The 27,512-nt window shown below is 45.2% G+C and overlaps 1 long non-coding RNA gene across 1 annotated transcript; it reads left to right on the forward strand.

Moving 5' to 3' along the window:
- Window positions 1-1,891: 1,891 nt before the first annotated feature.
- LOC121834118 lies at window positions 1,892-17,578 on the forward strand. The gene is made up of 2 exons (XR_006077054.1): window positions 1,892-2,292; window positions 17,202-17,578. It is a non-coding gene; the product is annotated as an uncharacterized LOC121834118 (long non-coding RNA).
- The last annotated feature ends 9,934 nt before the right edge of the window (window positions 17,579-27,512 follow it).

Consider the following 27,512-nt stretch of genomic DNA (forward strand, 5'->3'; position numbering starts at 1 on the left):
CCGAAATCCTCAAGGTTAGGTTGGTTTCAGGTTGACATTAATTGCCACATTTGAATGAAAACATATTAATGCACCGCGTTCGCATATTCACGCACATATCCATGGAAAACAAATTAAAACAATGGTTCAGTAAAATAACAGTAAGAAGCTTGCACTGACAACTCATACAATGATTGGATAACCACTGAAATCAGCCGCACCATGTGTTCTTTATTTTTTCTTTCCTATACCAACTGTTACATGTCAACCGCAGCTGTGCCTATGCCAAATTGGCTATGTCTAAAAATGAAAACCTTCCTTCATTTAGGGATTCTCGGGGAAGCATGATGTATTAACGCAGACGTAGACAAACAAGTGTTAAAAGTTTTAGACAAAACCCCGAAACTCGGGGGAAAAAAGGACAACACAACACGGAGTCTCAAACACAGCAAGTTGGGCCATCGGATGTCTTAACTGGAAGCAGAGGTTGCATACATCGGTATGTACCTCGGGATCAAGTACATCGACCGTGATCGCTTCGGACTCCTGGCGTCAATACAAGTTGGGGGGCATCACAAAAGGAGAGTACTGAAGGATAATAGCTGTGTTTCAGACTTCGTGTTGTGTTGTCCTTAGTTTGTAAACATGTGTCGCCTCATGCCTCACCACCCTGCGGGCACGACGCCGCATGCGCGCAAAGCTTTCGCCATCAAAGGCGCCTTGTCAAATTTGGGAGCTCGTAGACTTTCGCCTTTTCTAAGCACTCCCGAATCCCCACTCAAGCTCACCAGACCCCCCCTCCCCCTTTTCCTAATGATGGCCTTTAAGCGCCTGCCTGTTTTGTCCGCGGGCCAGAAGCACCATGCATCTTCTGGGCTTCTTGCTTCCACACGGGGGAAGCAGACAAACGCTGGCCGACGTCGTCTTGTCGGAATCCATTCATTTCGCTGTCTCCTCTTTGCTCGCTCTAAACTGGTTGTCAATCAGGCTCATGAGTCCTGCCTGTCATTTTCTTCTGGTTTTGACTTTTCAAGCAAGCCTCTCCGTCGCCCCGGTGCTTTTTGTGCTTGGCGGAGGTGAGGAGGGCGGTAGGTCAGCATGTATAAAGAGTCATTTCATTTATTTCGGCTCAGGAGAGACGGAGGTACAGGAAATAGGCCGAAGGCCCATACCAGATAACCTGCAAACACACAAACTAAAAAAAAAAAAAAGAGGGAGGTGGAGGGGGGGCTCGGCAGCTCGGTCCTGAGGACAAGAGGGGCTCAAGCCCACCCTGCCCCCCCCGCTTCCAGAGCCCCTGAACGTGATTTACTAAGACAGGCCTGCATTCAAATTTTGGCCGTCAGAGAAAAACGGATGGATCCAGAGGGTTGAAACTTCACAGGTAGCAAGGTACCAGAGGCCTCAAATTTCAGTAGGCATACCTTTACGAAAGGAGGTTCCAAAGCTTAGAAAAAAAATCTTTCGGCTACAGGACCCAGGTGTGTCTTTATTTAAAATCCAGAGCAGATAAAGTTTTCTAATAACTTTCGAAAGGTGCGCTGGCCGTTGCTAAACAAGAAACAAAAACAGTTTTCTCAAGAAAACGTACGAGGGAGGAGGGCTGAGCAATATCGAACCCGAAAATTGGTGCTTTCCTGTGGAAAGTCGCATCAGTGCTCGTAAAGTAAAATATCCACTCGATCAGAGGTAAAGTACAGTCGTCGGGTGTTCTACGAAACGCCTGCTCACGTTTGACACCAACATCGCGTCTCGGAAACGAAAATTCAGCCTCGGAGGTCCGAACAAAGGTTTCTAAAAGTAGAAATGGCCGCCATGACCATGCCCACGGTAAAAGCGTCGTAGCATCGCGAAAACTTTTATTTCACACGTTCAAAGTGGTGTCCGTAGAGTCTAGAAAGACCAAGGAACACATCGGTGCTAGCGGTGATGAGATACGACCAGTATTAATGAAGGGAGATCAACGAGAATGCTTCCCTTAATAAATAGTGCAAAAAATAAACAAAATAATAAAGAAAAAAATACCCGATGCGAGTGGTGTGTCTGCCCTCCACCAGGCGGCGCGATCCCCTTCCCGACTTTTTTCCTTCTCTTTCCCTCTCCTCCTCGCTCATCCTCCTCCGCTTTCCTTTGTTCCCAGAGGCCGGCCCCAGTGTGGTTTCCGTTGTGCTTGGGAGCAGTCGCGTAGTCGCCCGTGTCCAGCTCCTTCTTTGTTCTTTGTTCCGAAATCGGTCTTCTTCTTCTTCGGACCCCGAACGTCGCCTCACGCTTCCTGCCTTCGTCAAAGGGCCTCCTTTCGTTCGACACATTGGGGTAAGTGTACGTCCATTATACTATCCTTTAATTTCGAGTTTTTGATTATTTGCCAAACGAAAGTGATTTGAGTTTTTCCGCAAAAAAAAGAAGAATAATTCGTTTAAAACCAAGTGCTTTTCACACCTATTGGAGAATTTCATTAGCTTTCGGAAAATATATACTTCGATATGCGTAAAAGTATTTCTCGTTGCGTTAGAGAGTGAAGCAGGTGAAGCGGGAAAGTCCGGAGCGCGCGCGAGCCGCGATTCGATCGTCTAAGATCAGGCAAAAATTAAAAATAAAAGTGAACTACTACCTTTAGAACAGTCTCTTTTTCTGTGCTCTTAGCGCACACGTTTGTCTAACGGCACACGAAATTAAGAATCTCTATCTACTTTTATTATTACCTTTTTTTAACTTAAATCGACGAGTAAAGCTATACGCACTCCGGAGTGCGCTTCGCGCGGAAATGGCTATACGCACTCCTCCGAGAGATCATGCCGCTCCGGCCACCCTTTTCGAACGGCGCGTGAATCACTGGGGCGCTCGTTAACACAGCCCCCCGCCTGCGTTCACGCCGCTTCGCGGCGACAGTATCGGCTGCTAATTACAAAGCGTAACCAGTACACGCCGCTTCGCGGCGTCCAGCCGGCATTCCAAGCCCCGCTGTCCCCGATCGCACCTCCGGAAAGGGAGTCCGATACCATTTAGTTCTGCGAAGTTTCTCGACAACATTCATTTTTTTTATTTTTTTTTTATTGTTCATCGCAAAAAAGGAAATGTCGTAAATATCGCCAAATGTCTCGACAAAACAAAATGTTTGAGGAAAAAAAAAAAAAAAAAAATAGGCCCACCGCGGATCGAACCCGCGTCTGGTAAAGATGTCGCTGGTCTGCCGCTGGCGTGGCCTAAGAAGAGGGGAGGAGCCGGGGAGGGGGAGGGGCTATTGCGGAGCGCCAATGGCGAGGTGCGCGGAGGGGCGCGCGCCGGGAAGCAGGCACGGGCGCTGCGGGCTCCTATTTCAGTTGCTTTGTCGGAGTACAGATGGCGCTACGAGCGCGCTGTCGCGTGGAGTGGGGAAGACAGGGCAGACGGGCGCACCAAGGACGCGGACACCTCTTTGAGTTGCTTTGTCAGAGTACAGATGGCGCTACGAGCGGCGCAGTGCGCTCGTGACGGTTGTGCGCCTTTGCGCTACGCGGTGAAACGGGCGCACGGTCGCACTAGCGACGCCGGCGTGCTGTCGTGACAGCTCTTGCGGCGCGCCGCCGTGGTTCGCTTGCTTTTGACGGCTCTGCGCTCGGTCGCGCGTCGTTGCTCTCTCTGCACGCTTTTAAACATGGCGCTAGTCACGCGATGAACTTGGGGTCCCTTTCGTGCGCGCTTTTAAACTGCAGATGACGGGGCTTTGTTGCGCTTTTGAGTTTATACATTTGAACAGTGATTGCAGTGATGTCTTGTAAAATTTAATCGGAATATATAAAACCATCCCTGATTGATAAACAGTTTGACGTCTATTTCTAGGTTATTAATTGTCGTATCAATACCGCTTTTCTTCTAGCAGTCTTCTAGCTGAAAGGCTCAATATAAAAAAAAAAGAAAGAAAACGCATTACGTATAGTGCTGGTACCTGATCCCCCCCCTCACTGACGGAGATGAAAGCGGGGAACAGAAATAACTCTCGTATAGTAATAAAGTTATCATTTTTGCATGAAAAAGCAACGGTAGAAAATTGCGAAGGGAAATAAATTTCCTTATCACATATTTATGTTTTCTTTTCACATTTTTTTCGTTAGTTTCAGTACGGATATTGTGATCCGAAATCGGAGCAAGCAAGCCCAAAGACACAACTACGCAAAGCAGCAGAGACTGGGTTACAGAATAATACATATATCATTTTGGGACTCCACAATTAGCTCACATTTCTCACCTACCTTCAAAACAACTTCTCACAAGGTGTATCAAGTGATGAAAAAAAAATACAGTAGAGATATTTCGACTTGTGTACGTGATCAACCTATCGCGCGAGCACGGACATAGCAACCGGAGCAGCTATCATCCAAGCATTTCAGACTGCTGCCGGGCGAAAACAATAAAAATGAAGGAACAGCTGCACTGCGCGATAAACCGGCCCTCACGTTAGGGTGCCCGTTTGGAATTTTGCTTTTTGTGGTGGTGCTCAGATACGGGTTCCCCACCAATGCAAGCCTCGTCATCGTCCGTTCATTAGAGCTCAGTTATAAAATTTATTGAGGTTTTTCGTGTTTTGTTTTTTGCTTCCAAAGCACCTGTCAACGTGCTCCTGGCAGTACTTGACCGCGCGCAAAGCAGAAGACGTCGCGGTGTTACAAAGTCCCTACATAAGAGCAATTCTTACAAGCTGCGACATTCTTTGAAGCGCCGACTGCTTGACGGTGCAGTTTTAAGGAAGCGAATGGCGGCGCACAGCAGAAGAATGAACGGAATGACGCCATTTTGTTTCAGCGGAATGGGCCCCGTCATTTGGATTGGTTCTCGTTACTCGTAAAATTAACAATGAAGGGACTTTACAGTGTTAAGAAGCGGGGCGTCCCCTACATCGTGATGTCACCGTCCTCCAAGCGCCGGCCGCTCCCAATGCACGGCGGAGGCTACGCGGTCATTGTCGTGCTGTCGTGTGACCGCCAGTGACCGCCTGTGGCCGTGTGGACGTACACTTTCGTTCGCGGCTCCCGGAAGGCTCCCACTTGCTTTGCAGTCACTTGCTTTCTCTTTCTTTATGACAGCATTTCAGAAATTTCATAACATAAGTATCGTGATAGTTTAATACCAAAATTAAAAAAAAAAAAAAAAAATAAGACATCCTCGTTGCCCTTTTTAGTGCGACACCTTTAAGCTCAATTATCATACTCAATCTCGAGCCCTTGATTGTTTCATTCTCCCAAGCTTGCCGATCGATACCAGGGGGTCCGGAGACTGTGCCAGTCTGACAAAGGCACGAAAGAAGCCAAGCGAATTCGATCAATCTTAATGTACGAGTTTCCCATCAACTCATAAACCGTCATACATACGCAGAATGAGAGTCATGGAAAAATGGACAGCCATCTAACGACACTTTTTTGGGAGTGCCAGATAATGTGTGTGTGTGTGGGGGGGGGGGGGGGGGATCATAACGCGTTGACACGTGCTGAAACGCGCAGTTGTGCACATGCTTCGGACGGTGGCGAATTCTGAGTCAGGTTCCGTTAGAATGGAATTCTACATTGATATTGGGAACTTCTAGCAATCCGTTACCGTGTTCCGCGTACTGCGCTACCGTCCGCTCAAGGTATCATCGGGGCGCGCCCTTAGAAGCATGCTTCAGAGGCTCCGGTAGTGCGGTACGCGAAACTCAGTAGCGGATTGCTAAAAGTCCCTATTACTACTATCTACGACTACAAACTGTTCAGAACGCTATTGAGCCAAAATATTGCGCTACTTTTACTCTGAAATTGTTTCTCCCCACGTATCGTCACCTCTAGTTGACTTCTTCAGACATGGCTCGCATACGTCAATCGTACAAACCCACCGTAGGGACGTACCGTTTAGAAGTCTGGCACTCTGGGACTATTATGTTTTCTTGTTTTTTAGACTACCCAGCTACGCGGAGAGTCGAATAAAAACACAAAAAGCTGTATGAAAGTAAGACAAAGCATAGAAGAGTAAAATAAGGAATAAGGAAAAATATAGTAGATTTTTTATTCTGCGATGAACATGAACAGAGTTTTCATTCGCACTGAATAAACTGATGCACTTTACACACAGAAGTCGGATCTATTTGAAGATACGCGTAATCATTTCAAATACAATTCATAATGCGACCGTTGGATATAAAGAGAAAAAACAATTATATGTTGCTCTTTCAAGACGAAATCAAAACTAGCCCATAAAGGGGGCGGTAAAACAAATTATGTATTTTGCGCGAATACGGCCTATACCCACGTCAGACGGGAAGGTAAATGTCATTTTGATTGAATGTCATTCATCGCTCGGCGAATCAGCTCGTGATGCTATAGTTCTGCATGTGGCGGGTGCACGCGCAGCGTGGCTTATTAAACACGCGGATTGGCCGAGCTGTAATGTCATTTTGCTTAAATGTCATTTAACGTGCCCGTCTGGCAGGGGTATTAGTACAGTGGTCTCAAACTCATTTGAGTGTAGGCTTATAGATTAGACACGACAACTGCGTGGAGACTCGACTTCGGCTCGTAACAGTCAATGCCTCGGCGGACACTCGGATCGTGGCTCGTGTGTACCCACTGCGGTGATGAGAATAGCCGTAACAATTCCTAGATTCCTGGAGCCGTTTAGCGGCATAGGATTGGCACGAGGCCACGTGGCCGCTTGTTCTGGCTTAGATTTGAGGGGATAGACGATGCATATAGATATTTCTCGAATTTTTTTAGCGACTGCCCATTGCCTAGAAAGAAAAACTAAGTCAAGTTTATTCAGTTATTAACGTTAGTGAGTGATTTTAAGTAGTAATTGGCGAAGGTACAAAAATCGTTTCGTGGCTTCTTTGATGGTGATATTTATTTTATATTTTTTTGAAGGCGAGAATCCCGAGCTTTTAGCTTTATTTTTGGCAGTTGCTCCTGTTGATCGAGAGATCGCGCAACCGAGATGCATCCCTCAACGAATAGCTCGCTCTTGCATTACAAAAAGCTGGAAAGCAAAAAATAAAACAATACAAAGGGCAAATGAACACGGATAAGTTTAAACTATGTGGATACGTTAAAAGAGCAGAGGTACTTTTCGAGCAAAAATGAATCGACGACACGAGATCACTACGGCGCATGCCATGTCTAGCGGTCGAGACATTGGAACCGCGGGACTCGAAGCTGATAGCCTGCGGGCCGCGTGTTTGAAACCCCTGGCTTAGAACGAATCCCTGCACGTTTATGACCAATAAAACACGCGTTCGTTTTGCTCCGCACGAAATGAACGTCGCAGAAAAACAAAAAACAAAAAAAAAAACAGCGTTTATTCTTTTAACTCGCAGTCAGAACAAGCGGCCGAGTGATCTGGAGTCGATGATATGCCGCCAGTGTGGATCATAGCCACACGCTGAGGTAAAGCACAGGACACGCGCCGAGTTTCAGACATTATTTGGGTTCGGCGTCGTGATTGCCGCGATCGGACACACGAGCCACTATACCCGAATGCTTGTCGAGCTATCGATTATCACGAGTCCAAATCGAGTGCTCACGCGATGCTCGGGTTCAATCTATGAGCCGCATTTAAATATTATCACTAGGGGACTATACCAACACTGCGACCCCCACGCACGTCATCAAATTTTGCGAAGGATAGACTGAAAGATCACGCTCGCTTTTATCCTTGAAATTACACTGCAAGAAAGAGGTTTCTCGGTCAGTGGTGTTGCGTGCGAGTATACATGGGTCCCACGAGCGCCAGTAAACTCGTGTAAAGTGAAACACATTCCAACTGAATATCCTTGCACCGCCCATTTGTAGGGGTAGTGCAACAATTTTAGTGTTAAAAAAATTGTCAGTTTTTTTTTTTTTTGCATCGCCAATCACTACGAATGACATGTAACAGAACGACGAATAACTGAGGAAAGTGAGACGTTTAACAAAACGAATTTGTACAAATCCACGATCCCGGCACGTCGCAGAACAAAGTTGTTTTTCCTGTCTCAAAAAAAAAAAAAAAAAAAAGAGATGCTTTTGATGGCATTGCGGCCATCTTAGTGGCATTTACAGTCAGTGCCTCCATCACGCGCTCTTTGTCTTTCGCAGCGCTTTGGCTAGAGTGTATTTTGGCTGCGTGTATAGGGAGTATTCACTGTCGGCCATAGCTGTGTGCGCGAATGCTGAGCGCGTGCTGATGGCGAGCTTCCACAGTTCTTTTGCAACGTGCATTCCGCACCATCAAGAGTGCCGGTCTTAGCAACCTATTGATGTGAGCTCGTTCTGAGCTTTCGCTCTAAACAGCACCCACAAATATGGCGTCCAGTGAATACTTCTTACAGCTGCGTGAGCACTCTTCCGCTTTCAAGACGAGAAAGCTCGCGCTGGAGGCGGAGCTTCGACTGCGCTCTTCGCCTGTCACCACGACTATTCGCCCCGAGATTCGATCGACACGGCTCATACGGTAAAAATCGGAACTATGCTTTGTTTTACACTTACTTGGAGCAAAAGGAATGCTACGCACGTGAGGCCGAACCCATGGGAGACGCCAATGCAGCGCTCGCGCACTGGGATCAAGTGCTAAGAGCTCGTGCTCTGTACCCTTGCCCGTGCTCTGTGCCGCTGGTGTGGATGCTTTGTCTCCACCCGCATTGTGGACAAATGGAATCACCACATGCCTCATAGAGAACCATAGATAAACAAAAGCACGCTTCCATACAATCCAATCTGGGTCTCGAGGCCAATAATGTTTGTTTTGTGCGCCATAAAGAGAGCAAGACGCGTTATCGGAACTGTCTTCTGACGCCTATAAACGAGACAAAATGCCTTTATATAAAATCGGCTTCGATACTTAGAGTGATGACATAACGAGGAAAGGATCATGCCGGCGGCATCGCTTCTTTCGCCTATTGTTCGTGATAGCCTAGATCAGGGGTCTCAAACACGCGGACCACATGCGCCCGCGACTCGCCGAGACGCAGCCCGCAGGCAACCGGCTACGAGTCCCGGTTCCCATGTCTCAAGTACTAGAAATGGCCTGCGCCATCGTGATCTCATCTCGCCTATTCATTTTCGCTCGGAAAGTGGCCCTCTTTTATCAACTTTTTCACATCGTTTTTACATACCGTATTTGTGTTCATTTGCCCTTTGTTTCGCTTTATGTTTTGCTTCCCAGTTTTTTGTAATGTACAACAATTCCGCGACTAGGCTGCAAGCGTGAACTCTTCCTTGAAAAATGCATCTCGGAGAACTCTCGATCAGCAGGAGCAATTGCTGCCTAAGATAAAACTACAAGCCCGGAATTCTCGCCTTAAAAAAAAAAAAAAAAATATATATATATATATATATATATATATATATATATATATATATATATATATGTATATATATTTATCGCCATGAAAAGACAAGTACATGGGTGTTGCAATGAAAATCTTCGGGAAAGCAAGAACTGCCAAATTAACTGATTCTTTCATAGAGACATATCGAGCTTGGTTAATTCGCGAGTGAATTGAGCAACGGGAACGACAGTGTACTTGCTCTCCTATTTTAAAAATGCGAGCACGTTGGCGGGGCGGTGTCATTTTAATTATCATTATCACATCAAGTCAGGGCCCAGAGTAGTCATATAAACAAATGAAATCTAAAAACGTCCCTCGGAAAACTGAGTTTACCTAGATTGTAGCCTAGATTGTAGAGAGGGTCCAACTCAAACTGTGGGGAGCGTTTGCCGTTTGAAAGCGGACGCTTCTATCGGAGATTGGTCGCAAGTGTATCTTGTTAGCTCCATAACCTAAAGGTGTACCTTCTGTTTGCAAGTAGAAAAATGCTCATGCACTCTTTGGTGTAGTGTCCTTAGGTATGGTGTAACTCTATTTTTTAACTGCTTTCGACAATGGCACGCCAGAATTGATAGCATTCTGAGGGGGATGTTGAAAAGTGTTACTTCAACACCTCAGGCGATAACTTATTTAGTTTACTCAAATTGTCTTGTTTCTATTCGTTATTTATTCAGGCGGTTGATTTTTGTCACTTTCGATGCAGTGATTTTAAAACTGAGAGTTTGGCCCCACGTATATTTAGAACACTACTCGGCTTTGAAATTCCTCGTATCTATACTCATTATGGGGAAAGCATTAGGTAATTTTACGTGCCGAAGATTTTTAATGAGCTACCAGATAACTTATTCTAACCATGGGTTCAAAAAGAGTCTGAAAAAATTTATTACATGATATCACCAAGTGATAAATCTACAGTTAATATTTAGTGAGTTATGTTGCTACCTGCTATTTCTGCAAGGAATGGGCTGTACCGCAAGGTCATGCAACATAAGCCTCCCTTGGCTCACGCAGACCTGTATTTGTATTTGTTTATTGCTATGAATAAAAATGTATAATTATTATATTATTAATAGTATTATTACTAGTATTATTAAGTGCGCATGCACTGCGTTATCGCGTGACTATACCCCGTCTCACTAAAACTGTGCAGTACAGCCAAAGCTACAGGAGAGAGTGTACCCCTGACCTGTTCAAGAGGAGGGAAAGGGGGGAGGAGGGAATCCCGTTCCCCCGTTCCCTCCTCGTGAACAGGTTAGCACATGCTCTCTCCCCTGTAACTTTGGCTGTACTGCACGGTTTTAGTGAAATGGAGTATAGACACTTTTCACAAGGGCGCCCCAGTATCGACGAAAACGTTGTTTTGCCGTCGCTACGCCAATATAATATATTTAGGATATAAGTGGTAGCCGTCACACATTCTCGTTTTGCCGCCCCTCTATTTATTTATTTTTATTACTATTTACAGGTTGAAGCGTTTTATTATTTTTTCGTCGCCCATACACAAATATGCGGATGGCTCCGGTCAGCTGTGCCCGGAAGCAAAGCGAGAGGCGCCTTGGGGTCGCCAACGTGGCCTTCAACGAAGGATTATTGAGTTGACTGACGAAGTTCGTCCCGAGAGCCTTGGAGAGATTCCGCCTTCTCCTAGCTTCTGGCGCGTTTGTGGGATTATCCCTTACCGCATGGATTATCCTCTTCCTCCGTCCGGACTTCGATGGCGACACAGCGACGAAGGACGTCTGGCCCCTCGGCGCGGGTGTGGTTAACGCGAATGGCGGTGTTTGAGGGAGAAGGAAAGGCATAGCTGTACGTTGAGACAATGGCCCTATCGCTTTGGCCGGGGCATTGTCCATCGGGATTCCCTGCTAGCGATATGGAGAAATGTGACGTTATAAAAGGAGCGGCAGGCGGCTGCTAGCGTGGGTGCGATTGCGCTATGAGCAAAAAGTTTCCATATGCCGCCAACGAAGTTTTGACGCAAAAAAACCATCCTGTCGGCAAAAAAAAGCCGCTTGTAGTAAAACATTTACGATCTCGCGAAGTACTGGTAAGCAAAGTAAGGTTACCGTCATAATCAAAACCCTGAAAAAAGGAGAAAAAAAAATACTGAACAAGACGACTCTCCTTGTATCAAGGTTTAAATTATATTTCCTAAACAGCTCACGTGCACACTTTCGCTCCTTGCCAAGGTTATCGTGTCGCAGACGGCACAAGACGATGCCCCGGCGGCGGCGTCTCTGTGAGCGTGCACACGGCGGCGCCGCTGACCGATCGCCGTCTGGCCGGGCAAACAGCCCAAATGTGCGCTTGAAGCGTGGAAACGGCGTGATGAAACGAAAGGCCAAGGGTATCCACAGGACGAACGGAGAAAGCAGATGCCAAGGTGTGCACCAACGTAAACAACGGTAGAAAAGTGCGGTCGCTCGCCGCTATGAAATCCGTCCGCAAACTCAGTAATGCGCGCCCGCATTCCTTTCCTGCTGCTCGTACTTTTTCTAACTTGATGATTACTCTGTCGCGGGGCATGCCGACGAAACGCTGGGCGGGGCACTTAGCAATTGCTACATCCGAGCGCGGCGCAGTTTACCAAGGCTCTTGCCGCGAATCACCATCGACTCAACCACCAGCATGGGTACCTGTTACCGGTGTTCAACGTCGTCATGTGACGTAGGTTCAAGGCATGTATACAAATGACGAAGCAGATTCCACTGGAACAAAATGGCGCCATTCCGTTCAGTCTTCTGCTGTGCGCCGCCATTCGCTTCCTTAAAACTGCACCGTCAAGCAGTCGGCGCTTCAAAGAATGTCGCAGCTTGTAAGAGTTGCTCGTATGTAGGGACTTTGTAATACCGCGATGTCTTCTGCTCTGCGCGCGGTCAAGTAGTGCCAGGAGCACGTTGACAGGTGCTTTGGAAGCAAAAAACAAAACACGAAAAACCTCAATAAATTTTATAACTGAGCTCTAATAAACGGACGATGACGAGGCTTGTATTGGTGGGGAACACGTATCTAAGCACCACCGCGAAAAAAAAAAAAAAAATTTCCAATCGGGCATTGTGGCGTGGGAGCCAGTTTTTCGCGCAGTGCAGCTGTTCCTTTATTTTTATTGTTTTCGCCTGGCAGCAGTTGCTACACTGCGAAGTTTGAAATGCTTGGATGATAGCTGCTCCGGTTTCTATTTCCGTGCTCGCTCGATTGGTTGATCCAGAGCCTTTTATACTGGGTTGATCACCTACACAAGTGGAAATATTTGTACTGTATTTTTTTTTTCAGGTTATTGATACACTGAGTGAGAAGTTGTTTGATGGTGGGCGAGAGATGTGAACTAATTGTGCAGTCCAAAAAATTGAATATATGTAAAATTCTTTAACCCAGTCCCTGCTGCTTTGCGCCGTAGTGCCTTTTGGCTTGCTCGCTCCAATTTTGAGTCACAATACCCGTGCACAAACTAACAAACCTACGAAAAGAAAAAGAAATTTGTGAAAAGAAAGCAGGAATATCTGATAAGGAAATTAATTTCCCTTCGCAATTTACAAGCATTGCTTTTTCATGCAAATATAACAACTTTATTAGCGTTCGAGAGTTATTTCTGTTCCTCGCTTTCATCTCCGTTAATGCGAGGTCATGTACCCAGTGCGTTGTCTTTGTTTGTCTTGAGCCTTTCAGCTAGCAGACTGCTAGAAGAAAAGCAGTATTGATACGACAACCAATAACCTAAAAATAGACGTCAAACTGTCTATCAATCAGGGATTGTTTTACGTATTCCGAATTACTTTCACAAGACCTCACTGCCATCACTTTTCAAATGTGTACACTCAAAAGCGCTAAAGAGCCCCGTCATCTGCAGTTTAAAAGCGCGCAGAAAAGTGAGCGCGAGTTCATCAAGTGACCTGCGCCATAAGCGCGCCCAGAGAGCGACGACGCGCGACCGAGCGCAGACCCGTCAAAAGCAAGCGAAACACGGCGGCGGGCCGCAAGAGCCGTCACGACAGCACGCCGGCGTCGCTAGTGCGACCGTGCGCCCGTTTCACCGCGTAGCGCAAAGGCGCACAACCGTCACGAGCGCACTGCGCCGCTCGTAGCGCCATCTGTACTCTGACAAAGCAACTCAAAGAGGTGTCCGCGTCCTTGGTGCGCCCGTCTGCCCTGTCTTCCCCACTCCACGCGACAGCGCGCTCCTAGCGCCATCTGTACTCCGACAAAGCAACTGAAATAGGAGCCCGCAGCGCCCGTGCCTGCTTCCCGGCGCGCGCCCCTCCGCGCACCTCGCCATTGGCGCTCCGCAATAGCCCCTCCCCCTCCCCTCTCCCAGGCTCCTCCCCTCTTCTTAGGCCACGCCAGCGGCAGACCAGCGACATCTTTACCCCCGCGTCTCCGTGCGTATAAGGCGGACACCCTAACCCCTATGCCATGGCACCGCTTAGGAAACTCGTTGTGTCCACTCTTTTTATACGAGAAAAGCGGAGTGCGTATAGCCATTTCCGTCCGAAGCGCACTCCGGAGTGCGTATAGCTTTACTCTAAATCGACCAGCCACCCAGAGCGCCCGAAAACTAGTTTGGCTGGTTAGATCGAAATATGAAGAAGAATAATTCCGTTTAAAATCAAATAATTTTTACACCTATTGCACAATTTCATTACCTTTCGGAAAATATATACTTCGATGTGCGTAAGAGTATTTCTCGTTGCGATAGCGAGTGAAGCAGGTGAAGGGGGAGAGTCCGAAGCGCGCTCGAGCCGCGATTCGATCGTCTAAGATCAGGCAAAAATTAAAAATAAAAGTGAACTCCTACCTTTAGAACAGTCTCTTTTTCTGTGCTCTTAGCGCACACGTTTGCCTCACGGCACACGAAATTAAGAATCTCTATCTACTTTTATTATTACCTAAAGAAAAGAGCAGTGTGTTTAACCCTCCTGGAAAAGCGAACGCCGGCATCGCGCGTGACGGGCGGCGTGCTTTCAAGTTTTAATTAAACGCGTACAGAAGCTTATTTAATCGCAAACTAAGGCGCTAATTGTTCGCTACCTATCGTCCGAGGCAGGCACTTCTAGCACGAATTGTCGATTTTTTGTTATTTTTTGAAGGAGCAGGGGAGCCTCGCGGAAGCCGAAATTCATGCATGGGGCGTGTGGGAAAGCGCGACTTTGAGTATTAATTAGGCGCGTAGAGAAGCTTATTTAATAGCAAACTAAGGCGCTAATTGTTCGCTACCTATCGTCCGAAGCAGGGACTTGTAGCACGAATTGTTGATTTTTGGCGATTTTTTGAAGGAGCAGGGGAGCCTCGTGGAAATCGAAATTGATGCATTGGCCGTGTGGGAAAGCGCGACTTTGTGTATTAATTAGGCGCGTAGAGAAGCTTATTTAATAGCAAACTAAGGCGCTAATTGTTCGCTACCTATCGTCCGAAGCAGGGACTTGTAGCACGAATTGTTGATTTTTGGCGATTTTTTGAAGGAGCAGGGGAGCCTCGTGGAAATCGAAATTGATGCATTGGCCGTGTGGGAAAGCGCGACTTTGTGTATTAATTAGGCGCGTAGAGAAGCTTATTTAATAGCAAACTAAGGCGCTAATTGTTCGCTACCTATCGTCCGAAGCAGGGACTTGTAGCACGAATTGTTGATTTTTGGCGATTTTTTGAAGGAGCAGGGGAGCCTCGTGGAAATCGAAATTGATGCATTGGCCGTGTGGGAAAGCGCGACTTTGTGTATTAATTAGGCGCGTAGAGAAGCTTATTTAATAGCAAACTAAGGCGCTAATTGTTCGCTACCTATCGTCCGAAGCAGGGACTTGTAGCACGAATTGTTGATTTTTGGCGATTTTTTGAAGGAGCAGGGGAGCCTCGTGGAAATCGAAATTGATGCATTGGCCGTGTGGGAAAGCGCGACTTTGTGTATTAATTAGGCGCGTAGAGAAGCTTATTTAATAGCAAACTAAGGCGCTAATTGTTCGCTACCTATCGTCCGAAGCAGGGACTTGTAGCACGAATTGTTGATTTTTGGCGATTTTTTGAAGGAGCAGGGGAGCCTCGTGGAAATCGAAATTGATGCATTGGCCGTGTGGGAAAGCGCGACTTTGTGTATTAATTAGGCGCGTAGAGAAGCTTATTTAATAGCAAACTAAGGCGCTAATTGTTCGCTACCTATCGTCCGAAGCAGGGACTTGTAGCACGAATTGTTGATTTTTGGCGATTTTTTGAAGGAGCAGGGGAGCCTCGTGGAAATCGAAATTGATGCATTGGCCGTGTGGGAAAGCGCGACTTTGTGTATTAATTAGGCGCGTAGAGAAGCTTATTTAATAGCAAACTAAGGCGCTAATTGTTCGCTACCTATCGTCCGAAGCAGGGACTTGTAGCACGAATTGTTGATTTTTGGCGATTTTTTGAAGGAGCAGGGGAGCCTCGTGGAAATCGAAATTGATGCATTGGCCGTGTGGGAAAGCGCGACTTTGTGTATTAATTAGGCGCGTAGAGAAGCTTATTTAATAGCAAACTAAGGCGCTAATTGTTCGCTACCTATCGTCCGAAGCAGGGACTTGTAGCACGAATTGTTGATTTTTGGCGATTTTTTGAAGGAGCAGGGGAGCCTCGTGGAAATCGAAATTGATGCATTGGCCGTGTGGGAAAGCGCGACTTTGTGTATTAATTAGGCGCGTAGAGAAGCTTATTTAATAGCAAACTAAGGCGCTAATTGTTCGCTACCTATCGTCCGAAGTAGGGACTTGTAGCACGAATTGGTGATTTTTTGTTATTTTTTGAAGGAGCAGGGAAGCCTCGCGGAAGCCGAAATTCATGCATTGGCCGTGTGGGAAAGCGCGACTTTGAGTATTAATTGGGCGCGTAGAGAAGCTTATTTAATAGCAAACTAAGGCGCTAATTGTTCGCTACCTATCGTCCGAAGCAGGGACTTGTAGCACGAATTGTTGATTTTTGGCGATTTTTTGAAGGAGCAGGGGAGCCTCGTGGAAATCGGAATTGATGCATTGGCCGTGTGGGAAAGCGCGACTTTGTGTATTAATTAAGCGCGTAGAGAAGCTTATTTAATAGCAAACTAAGGCGCTAATTGTTCGCTACCTATCGTCCGAAGTAGGGACTTGTAGCACGAATTGGTGATTTTTTGTTATTTTTTGAAGGAGCAGGGAAGCCTCGCGGAAGCCGAAATTCATGCATGGGGCGTGTGGGAAAGCGCGACTTTGTGTATTAATTAGGCGCGTAGAGAAGCTTATTTAATAGCAAACTAAGGCGCTAATTGTTCGCTACCTATCGTCCGAAGCAGGGACTTGTAGCACGAATTGGTGATTTTTTGTTATTTTTTGAAGGAGCAGGGAAGCCTCGCGGAAGCCGAAATTCATGCATTGGCCGTGTGGGAAAGCGCGACTTTGAGTATTAATTGGGCGCGTAGAGAAGCTTATTTAATAGCAAACTAAGGCGCTAATTGTTCGCTACCTATCGTCCGAAGCAGGGACTTGTAGCACGAATTGTTGATTTTTGGCGATTTTTTGAAGGAGCAGGGGAGCCTCGTGGAAATCGGAATTGATGCATTGGCCGTGTGGGAAAGCGCGACTTTGTGTATTAATTAAGCGCGTACAGAAGCTTATTTAATCGCAAACTAAGGCGCTAATTGTTCTTTTTGTCCAGGCTTTGCTAGTGGCGTGAGCTTTCCCCGAACCTCTGCCGTCTGCTACAGCTCCTTTGTCTCCTGGGCGACCGTTGGAGCCGACTTCTTGCACGAATTCTTTTGTTCTTTTCACGCGAAACACGGAATTCGGCGGCGCCGAGCTAGGAAGCCGGCCTCTACGAACTCAAACGTTTCATCACTCTCTGACGCACGGAAGAAAAGAAAAAAATATATGTGTGTGGTGTAAGAACGTTCGGTGCATCTTTAATGTAGGGCGCTAAAGATTGTCTTTTTGTGCAGCGCAAGAGCGAGTTGCACGGCTGGCCCTCCGTTTCAAGTGACCTCCTTCAGCTGCGGATGACCTGTGCTTAATCAAGACCGCTTGAATGGCAACTGAGAACTTGCTCCAAGCAAAAAGTGTTTTTATGAAATCGTGTTAGCTCGTGCGAATTCACTGAATAGGAACAAGTGTGTTTTCATCGAGACAGCTCTCGTCTGCAAACTTGCATTGTCGGCCTAATAAAGTGTGAGGTTATTAAAATGTGAGGTAAAAAAGGAAAAATCTGTTGTTTTGCTGGTGAGGACAAAGCCCCTGCTGTGCACACCTGCGGAAACGAAGTAAGTCCCTTATCAGTTTGTTCAGAGATTTGATTTTTTCCCGTGGTAATCGTGAAAAATAAAAAATAAAAAAGCGCGAGGACATAAATTCTTCTTTCTTATGTTTGAGCTTATTGCAAGACGCTATGAGCGGCGTTATGTTATATCTATACATAGCCTTTGAACTTGTGTTTTTTCTTCTTTCTTTTTGTGATCTCCAGTGTACCAGATTTGTCGGTTTACTGTTATTTTTTTGTTCCTTCTCGTCGCACCCTGCTTGGGGATTGGAAATGGCCTGCAGTGTAAATGAATAAAAACCAAATATAAAACAAAAGAATTTAAATACTTCCCGACGCCATAGGGTCTTGATCTGCTTACAAATGCATTTAAATACTCTTTTCCCAGAACCATAACAGAATGAAACAGCCTACCTCATCGCAGATTTGTATCTGACAATGTTTTGCAGTCGATGGAGCGTTTGTTTGATGTGTAACCCTTTGCATGGTGTTTTAATTTTCCTCTTGCCCACTACTCCCACTCCTCCCAACTTTGTTGTGAGCTATTACATTACAATTTTCCCCTGTTCCGCTCTCCCATTTTACGGATTACCTGGTGTTGCGTTTTTAATATAATATAACAATCTGAGGTTAAACGGACAAAGAGGCCCCTGCTGTGCACACCTGCGGAAACGAAGTAAGTACCTTATCAGTGTTATTCAGAAATTTGATTGTTTCCAATGGTAATCGTGAAAAAAAAAATGTTTTTTTATGTGTGTGCTCGCCCAAAAGCGAGCACATGCATTCTTTTAATGTTCTGTGTTGCGCTTATTGCAAGACGCTGTCATCGGCGTTGTATTATCTATACAGCCTTTGAACTTGCGTTTTCTCTTCTTTTTTTGTATCTCTGTACTTTGTATTCAAGTATATCAATCCACAAGTGCTAGCTGGGTCATTTATTTTAACCAGGCGAGTGGGATGTTCCGAGGAACATTATAGGCGCGTCTCATCGATGTAGCTAATCTAATAAAGTGTTGATTAAAAAGTTTACGTGTAAGGCTTCATTCTGTGGTGGTGTGATTTGGCATATCCTCGTATAAAGAAAACTACGATAGTTGGAAGGTTCTAATTCGCAGCGAATGATCGCGCTCTGAATTTAGACGCACTGTTAAATTTTCATCGCTCCAGCTCGTCTAGAACTCGTTATACTCGCGAAAACAGGTTTTTGGGACTCTGCTTGGAGATTAAAAACCCCGACCAAGTTCAATCGTTCACCCGTGAATATTCAAGACCGCTGGAGTGCATTCATCGATCGTGGTCGTGAAAACAACATCGTAGGAAAATGTGTGTGCAGTGAAACCGTGTCAGCTCATCTCAATCGAGACTTTTCGATCAACAGGGACGGTCTCCCGAGCACGAGTGGATTGATATTCTTCAAAGAGCTGCCGCCCCCGCTCGTAATTAGAAAACAATTATAGGTACAACTATCAAATTGTTGGGGAAGGGTCTCGCACCAGGTAGGACTGTTTGTGTGTCAAATTTCTTCGAGATAGCAAACGCAAAAGTTGTTTTATCGACCTATTAAAACCGCTCGGAGAACTCGGCTGATTTCTGGTGTTTTTTCTGTTTTTTTTTTTTTTTTGTTTTTTTTTTGCGTGTTTTTTTTGTAGTGTTAATTCTAAAAGAGAGATGCCGTAAATATCGCCTAATACCTCAACAAAAAAAAAGTCCGAAGAAAAAAAAAAAAAACAAATTCTCTCGGGGGATTGAACTGCTGTGTACGAAGCGCACATCTTACCCACTGAGCTACTCCACAGCTCGGAATAGGCGTGTTTACAATCCGTTTTATACGAGACCCAATAGGCGACTACTGCCGGCACTTTTTCTCCCCCCGGCTATTCTGCCGGCTGCCGGCAGAATAGACACTTCCTTCATTAATACTGGTCGTATCTCATCACCGCTAGCACCGATGTGTTCCTTGTTCTTTCTAGACTCTATGGACACCACTTTGAACGTGTGAAATAAAAGCTTTCGCGAAGCTACGACGCTTTTACCGTGGGCATGGTCATGGCGGCCAATTCTGATTTCCGAACCCGTGTTCGGACCTCCGAGGCTGAATTTTCGTTTCCGAGCCGCGATGTTGGTGTCAAACGTGAGCACGCGTTCCGTAGAAGACCCGACGACTGTAGTTTACCTCGGATCGAGTCGATAGATTACTGTACGAGCACTGATGCGACTTCCCGCACGAAAGCAGTCATTTTCAGGTTCGATATTGCTCACCGCTTCATCATTTGCTACCACAATTTGCTTTTTTGTTCTGAAGCGCTCCCTCGGGTAAAAGGAACGTTCGCTATGCGCGCGAGATTATTTTAATTCATTCATCTCGTGCGGCGCGCGCTCGGCGGAGCGGCTAGTCGTTTGAAGGCTCACCAGAGCGCGAGCAAGACTTCAAAGAGCTGCCGCTCGCTCGTAATTAGAAAACCATTATAGGTACGTACAACTATCAAATTGTTGGGGAAGGGACAAATACACATATGTGCTGCAAGAGGGCCTCCACACAACCCTACAGAGCTTTTTTCAGACATGCCCCTACAGTACAACTGGCCCGACACTTTCTATTTTGTCCCCTTCTGCACTTTCTGGCGCAAGATGAGCTAAAGTGAAGCACGAGTAACCTTCTAGGTTGCTATCTGTTCAGTTTGAACCCTCAAGCTACGTCCCTTTTCCCTTGACGGCCAAAATTTGAACGCAGGCATGGTTACTGCGGAATACAAAAAGTCTGCCTTTTGTCTCCGAGGGACGTTCATTCTGTGTTATGGTCGTCTTTTCCAGAGACGGTGAGGACAAATACACATCTGTGCTGCAAGAGGGCCTCCACACAACCCTACGGAGCTTTTTGTAGACATGCCCCTACAGTACAACTGGCCCCACACTTTCTATTTTGTCCCCTTCTGCACTTTCTGGCGCAAGATGAGCTAAACTGAAGCACGAGTAACCTTCTAGCTTGCTACCTGTTCAGTTTGAACCCTCAAGCTACGTCCCTTTTCCCTTGACGGCCAAAATTTGAACGCAGGCGTTGTTTCTGTCTGAAAGCAAAAGTCTGCCATTTGTCTCCGAGGGACGTCCATTCTGTGTTACGGTGGTCACTTTGCACAGCCAGGTTAACGCTGTCTGCAGTCGTGCTGGGACGTCCTTGCTGCGGCTTGGCCGACACATTTGTTTTCTCGGCTTCCGTACTTTCCCACGTCGGCTTGTTTCAAGTCCAGCTACAGCATTCTTGTCGAATGGTACCTGTGAATTCTGAAGGCTTGATGTCGACCTGTATTCTCTGCACAGCCCCCTACGGGGTTCTGCAGAAAGCCCTGTCTTAGTAAATCACGTAGGTTTTCAATGAAGTGTGTCTCCACATCTTACGGGGGTGGGCAAGCAACACCGAGGACACAGTCTTCTTGTCTGCAGTGCCTCTTTATTCTCAGACACTACAAAACCCCACGCCCTTGTTGAAAGGCTCGAAAAATCAGGACTACCTTCAGCTTTTGCGTTCGTACATAAACTTTGACACCAGCTGTGTTAACCAACCTGGGCTCGTTCATTACAGGAGGAAAGCAAGCACTCGTATCAAAAATGAATCGTCGCTCTAGCACTCTTCGTCCCATCGTCCCATCTCCATGAATCGTCCCATCTCCATGACTTGCACGGCCTGTAAATTACTAGAACATATCATAACCAAACAACTCGTTTCTTTCTTAGAAATGCATAATGTTCTAAACCCCAACCAACATGGTTTCCGCAGTGGCCTGTCAACGGTAACCCAGTTGATTGAATTTTACCATGAATTAGCCACTTACGTTAACAACCGTACGCAGGTTGATGCAGTTTTCATCGACCTGTCGAAGGCATTCGACCGGGTACCTCACCGCAGACTGATTAAGACATTAATAGATCTCGGAGTTCCCTTTTCTTTGACTAAGTGGATCAATGCATATCTTTCAAACCGTCAGCAATTTGTGGATATAAATGGTACTTACTCAGGGCTGTTAGATGTTCATTCTGGGGTGCCCCAAGGTTCTGTCTTAGGGCCCCTACTTTTTTTTAACTTACGTTAACAGTTTGTTCCCATCCAATGAAGATGTCCCAATTAAGCTAAGAATGTTTGCCGACGACTGCGTCATTTACAGTCCCGTTGTTGAAATACAAGACCAGACAAAAGTGAGTAAAGCACTGGCTAACATTGCGTCTTGGTGTCGTGAAAATAACATGAAGATTAATATTAGCGAAACTCAGTACATGCACATAACAACAAAAAGAACTGTCTTAAACTTTAGCTATGAGGTTGCTGGCGTAGTATTGACTGAAGTGGATAGTTACAAATATTTAGGAGTGATTTTGTCTTCTGACCTCGGGTGGAAAAGGCATGTGGAGTATGTTAAAGAGCGGGCAACTAACAAATTGTGGTACCTGAAGAGAACGCTGGGTAAAACTCCCCCTTCCGTTAAAATTCTTGCGTATAAGACAATTATTAGACCTGTGTTAGAATACGCGTCTGCAGTGTGGAGCCCATGGCAGAGCTCTCTGGTCAGAGAACTCGAAGATATTCAGTCGCTAGCTGTGCGTATAGTTTTTTCAGATTTCAGACGAACTACGTCTGTGACCGAACTTAAAAGGAGAGCCAATATAAGCCCTCTGTCAAACAGAAGAGAGAGCCAACGGTTGAAGCTGTTCTTTCAGATTTTCAAGAACTGTATAAAAATTGATGGCTCCGTTTACTTAAAACCAAAAAGTTTTTACTCGGAACGCTTGCATCACTCAAAGACCGTAGCCCCCTATTAAAGCTCGAATAAATAGCTATAAACAATCTTTTTTTGTGCATACAATTGATTTGTGGAACAGCCTTCCCGGGGATGTTGTCGATATTGATTCACTCTGTTCTTTCGAAAAAGCCGTAGATAATATTTTTCAGTGCCGAGATTGCTTTTATTGCTCTTATGGAATTATTTTACTGTCTTTACTTTTTATTACTGCTGTTACATTTACTGCTATACTGTTATTGTTATTACTAGTATTACATTTGGTTACTGTATTGTTTCTCTTCTTACGAATATGTCGTAGATATTAATTTTCGGTGCTAAGATTGCTTTTTGTTTAGAACTGTTGTGTTTATAATGTGCATGTGTGACACTGTATCACCCCACTCCTGCCTTGGCCCTATATTGGGCTGGCAGTATTGATAAACAATAAAAAAAAAAAAAAAAACATGCCAAAATTAATGTGCTTTTCTGGTTCAATTATGAAATAATCGCAATAGAACCATTTGTATTTACTGTGCAGGCGGTTTCTTTAATGCAACTTCTCAATTACCTAAAAGAAATGGTAATCTGAAGAGTCATCTTTTTTCACTAAAAAAAACAACAAAAAAAAAACAGAAAAAACACCAGAAATCAGCCGAGTACTGACAGTGCTTTTATTAGGTCGATAAAACAACTTTTGCGTTTGCTATCTCGAAGAAATTTGACACACAAACACTCCTACCTGGTGCGACACGCTTTCCCGACAATCGGATAGCTTAATGGTTGTCTAATTCCGAGCGAGCGGCAGCTCTTTGAAGTATATCCATCCACTTGTGCTCGGGACACCCACCCTGTTGATCGATGAGTCTCGATTGAGATGAGCTGACACGGTTTCACTGCACACACATGTTCCTATGATGTTGTTTTCACGACCACAATCGATGAATGCACTCCAGCGGTCTTGAATATCCACGGGCGAACGATTGAACTTGGTCGGGCTTGTTAATTTCCGAGCAGAGTCCCAAAACCTGTTTTCGCGAATATAACGAGTTCTAGACTAGCTGGAGCGATGAAATTTTAAGCGTGCAACTAAATTCAGAGCGTAATCATTCGCTGCGAATTATAACTTTCTAGCTATCGTAGTTTTTTTTATACGAGCATAGGTGAAATCAAAACATCGTACAGTGAAAGCCTTACTTACACGTAAACTTCTGTTGATAACTTTCTTTTTAGAATACCTACATCGATGAGACGCGCCTCGAATGTTCCTCGGAACATAATCTTACTCCCTGGTTAAAATAAATGTCCTAGCTAGCCTACTTTCCGAGCTTCGTGCGATTGAATCACCTCCGGTTGCGAGCAAAACACGCGGCAGCCATTTGCTTTTTTTTGCAAAAACCAAACCAGAACCACGAATGGGCGGTAAATTTCTAAATACTTGACCTAAATAATTTAAACTTGTTGTGGAACACGGGTCTCGACGACGTGGTTTTCAAAAATAAGACGATTCCCGTAATTCTAAGTTTGGTTTTATTAAACCAGGGCTGTGTTTCAAATCTCACCCTAATAAACCCGAGTTACTCGGGCGGATCGTGTCACGTGACAGCAGAAATGAAAGAACGCTGGACGCAGGCAGGTTTCAAAACGCCAGGTGTACAGAAGCTTTACCTCGCAGTATGATTTCGTTAATTTTAAAACACGGCCAGGAATTACATTTTTCATGAATGAATAGATAGATGACCCGTTTCGAATGAATGGATCCATGAGTGCGGCTGAGCAATTCCGACCGGTCGGTAAATCCCGCCACCTGGTGCCTTTTGTTTTACCATTGAAAATATTGAATTTCTGAAATCTATATTACGACCTTGAATTTACGATATCAAATGGGGGACACTTGTTCCCAGCCGCCCCTGGACTGGACAGAGACCGATTTCTTTTCTTGTGTGATGCGAGTTTCGCGAAATAAACGGCGTTTGAAAGTTTTCACATCGAAGCCAGCCATTCGCTTTCCTCACTTTAGGCACCGATCCTTTCTTCGATCTCGCTTCATTAATACTGGTCGTATCTCGTCACCGCTAGCACCGATGTGTTCCTTGGTCTTTCTAGACTCTACGGACACCACTTTGAACGTGTGTAATAAAAGGTTTCGCGATGCTACGACGCTTTTACCGTGGGCATGGTCATGGCGGCCAATTGTACTTTCCGAGCCTGTGTTCGGACCTCCGAGGCTGAATTTTCGTTTCCGAGACGCGATGTTGGTGTCAAACGTGAGCACGCGTTCCGTAGAAGACCCGACGACTGTAGTTTGCCTCGGATCGAGTCGATGGTTTACTGTACGAGCACTGATGCGACTTCCCGCACGAAAGCAGTCATTTTCAGGTTCGATATTGCTCACCGCTTCATCATTTGCTACCACAATTTGCTTTTTTGTTCTGAAGCGCTCCCTCGGGTAAAAGGAACGTTCGCTATGCGCGCGAGATTATTTTAATTCATTCATCTCGTGCGGCGCGCGCTCGGCGGAGCGGCTAGTCGTTTGAAGGCTCACCAGAGCGCGAGCAAGACTTCAAAGAGCTGCCGCTCGCTCGTAATTAGAAAACCATTATAGGTACGTACAACTATCAAATTGTTGGTGAAGGGTCTCGCACCAGGTAGTACTGTTTGTGTGTCAAAAGGGTACTAATAAGGAAGTGTGTTTTTACATTGAGACAGCTCGTCTGAAAAATTGTATTCTTGGCCTAATAAAGTCTGAGGTCTCAAAAAGAAATGAGCTGATTCTTGTTTTTCTGGCGCAGTGAAGACTCGTTAAATGTGTCACTTCTTTTTTATTTATGTCTTCAGGCCCCTGCTGTCCACCTCGGGAAAAGGTTTGTTCCTGCAGAGCTTTTTGTATACATGCCCCTAGAGTACAACTGGCCCCACACTCTTTATTTTCCCCCCTTGTGCTTTTTCTGGTGCAGGATGAGCTCGACTGAAGCATGCGTAACCTTCTAGGTTGCTATCTGAGCAGTTTGAACCCTCAAGCTACGTCCCTCTTCCCTCGACGGCCAAAATTTGAACGCAGGCATGGTTACTGCGGAATACAAAAAGTCTGCCTTTTGTCTCCGAGGGACGTTCATTCTGTGTTATGGTCGTCTTTTCCAGAGACGGTGAGGACAAATACACATCTGTGCTGCAAGAGGGCCTCCACACAACCCTACAGAGCTTTTTGTAGACATGCCCCTACAGTACAACTGGCCCAACACTTTCTATTTTGTCCCCTTCTGCACTTTCTGGCGCAAGATGAGCTAAAGTGAAGCACGAGTAACCTTCTAGGTTGCTACCTGTTCAGTTTGAACCCTCAAGCTACGTCCCTTTTCCCTCGACGGCCAAAATTTGAACGCAGGCACGGTTACTGCGGAATACAAAAAGTCTGCCTTTTGTCTCCGAGGGACGTTCATTCTGTGTTATGGTCGTCTTTTCCAGAGACGGTGAGGACAAATACACATCTGTGCTGCAAGAGGGCCTCCACACAACCCTACAGAGCTTTTTGTAGACATGCCCCTACAGTACAACTGGCCCGACACTTTCTATTTTGTCCCCTTCTGCACTTTCTGGCGCAAGATGAGCTAAAGTGAAGCACGAGTAACCTTCTAGGTTGCTATCTGTTCAGTTTGAACCCTCAAGCTATGTCCCTTTTCCCTTGACGGCCAAAATTTGAACGCAGGCATGGTTACTGCGCAATACCAAAAGTCTGCCTTTTGTCTCCGAGGGACGTTCATACTGTGTTATGGTCGTCTTTTCCAGAGACGGTGAGGACAAATACACATCTGTGCTGCAAGAGGGCCTCCACACAACCCTACAGAGCTTTTTGTAGACATCTAGAATAATTAATCATCTTCATAAATACCGACTAATTTCTGCAAACCAATATGGATTTCAGAGAGGTAAATATACTGAGTCAGCTTTACTTAACATTCGAGGAAAACTTATCAGCAATATAGAAAATCAATCCTACACTATAGGCATCTTCGTAGATTTCAATAAAGCTTTTGACTCTATCAAGCATAATATTCTCTTTGATAAACTGCCACACTACGGAATTAGAGGCATTTCACTTAAACTATTGCGCAGTTATCTGACAAATCGTAGCCAGTTTGTGGTAGCTAATAGTATAGAATCGGACACTGAACATATAAAATTTGGTGTTCCGCAAGGATCAATATTAGGACCTATACTATTCCTTTTTTATATCAATGACATTGTTGCTATCCCCCATACGCCAGACATAGTACTTTACGCCGACGACACGAGTGTTTTTTTTTTCATCCAGGGACCTATCATCTCTTATTCCTGTCACAAACGCATGGCTCAAAAACTTATCGAAGTGGCTTGATGCGAATCAGCTGCTTCTAAATGTTAACAAAACAAAATATATTGTTTTTTCCTCAATTAACAGACCAGTTAACCTTACTACCGAAATAGTATTCCAGTCACGGTCACTAGAAAGGGTTACCGAATACAAATTCTTAGGCATACATTTTCATGAAAACCTTCGCTGGACATGTCATGTGAATTTTGTGAAGCTTGACATCGCACAGTCTATTGGCATGCTGAATAGATTTCGTGCCTTATTACCAATGTGGCTAAAACGTCAGCTCTATTTCACTACTGTTCATTCTCGACTGCACTATTGTTTACTTGTCTGGGGGGTTACATCTAAATGTAATATGACTAGTTTGTACTTAATGCAGAAAAAAAGTATACGATTTATTGAAAACCTATCAAGCCGCGATCATACATTCCAATACTTTGAGAAAGATCGTATCCTGAATATTGAGGCACTGTATAATCAACGATTGTCTGAGGTTATATTCTCCCAAGTTAAAACTGACCGTGAATTATTCCTTTCTACATATACGAATACTGATACACACTACAATTTTAGAAATACAAACTTTATAAAAATCAGAACCAGAACAAATTACGGTACGCAATTACTATCTTGGCAGATTCCCAATCTTCTCAACCTCCACCCTGGCTTGATCGATATAATCGATCATAATTCAAACCTCTTGACTTTCAGAAAAAAATCAAAAACAATATTTTTTACTTTCCGCATAATACTGTGGTCTTCTAAATTATGTGTACAGATGTAATTGTAGTAATGTAGTTCATATATTTTTGTTGCATGTTGCGAATTATTTATTTTTCATTGCAAGAGCGTATGTAGTGTAGTGATCTAGTTACTGCGT

Source organism: Ixodes scapularis, unplaced genomic scaffold (assembly GCF_016920785.2).
Source record: "Ixodes scapularis isolate PalLabHiFi unplaced genomic scaffold, ASM1692078v2 ptg000582l_1__unscaffolded, whole genome shotgun sequence".
NCBI classification, from domain to species: domain Eukaryota; kingdom Metazoa; phylum Arthropoda; class Arachnida; order Ixodida; family Ixodidae; genus Ixodes; species Ixodes scapularis.